The sequence below is a fragment of the Epinephelus moara genome, chromosome 15 (assembly GCF_006386435.1).
Source record: "Epinephelus moara isolate mb chromosome 15, YSFRI_EMoa_1.0, whole genome shotgun sequence".
Taxonomy (NCBI): Eukaryota; Metazoa; Chordata; class Actinopteri; order Perciformes; family Serranidae; genus Epinephelus; species Epinephelus moara.
Genome location: NC_065520.1, coordinates 13,501,939 through 13,502,885, shown reverse-complemented (window position 1 = coordinate 13,502,885; position 947 = coordinate 13,501,939).

The following is a 947-nucleotide window of genomic DNA, read 5'->3' as shown; positions in this document are numbered from 1 at the left end:
GTTCCCCTATTTCTGTTTCTCTCCAATTAGACATCTGGAGACGATCTGCGTGTTTGTGTGTCTTTGTGTGTCTTTTGTGTGTGTGCGTATTAAAATGCTGACGGTGGAAATTTCAGTGAGGGCAGACAGGGTTGAAAAGCGGGATGCCGGTAGGAGAGCGACAGAACGAGAGCTCGGCATCTTTAGTGGTTGTACGATGAGTCAGGTTGGTTAGTTTGGTCGCGTTTGAAGAGAGCGATGAAGGCTGGTTAAATGACTTTGATATTTAGTGGTCAACTGTAGGTGATTTACGCTGCCTTTTCCCATAATAACCTCCTCTCTTTGAGGTATGTGTGTGTGTGCAATTTCCAGCAACACTACACTTGCTTAATCACACACACATGAATTATTTTTCATTGCATTAGCGTGTGGCAATGTCAGCTGCGGGTGCCAAACCGTCGCTCTCATCGCTTGGATTGTGTAAGCACTGCTGCAGCGGCGAGGGCCAGAGGACGAGGTCAGCGGCCGCAGCTGTTTGCATGTCCTCATCCTGGAAGCAACCATGACTTCACCGCGGGCGCCGGTTCCGCCTTGCTTCAAGGTTGAACTTTGCACTTCTCAGTTTAACACTCGTTGGCCCTCAGAGATCTGCCGCAACGTTGTCTCGTGTTATGTTATGTCTTCTTATTGGGTGCCTCTTGAACGTGCTTTTCTGGGATGGCACCTCTTGGACATGCTCTTAACAGCATGTTGAGTAATCTCAATTGTGTCAATGACTTGGAGCACTTGTGCTCGCCTCGCTCTGCCAGATGGGTGGTTCCATTCCTTCACACATGCCAAACTGACTTCAAAATGTTATTGAATTCTTTCTCCGCCAGTAGCCAAACCGAAAACCTCGAACAATTCCATTTTAACTGCCAAAGCCTCTCTTAAATGTTCTGTGCAGCATATCACGGAGGATACATCCT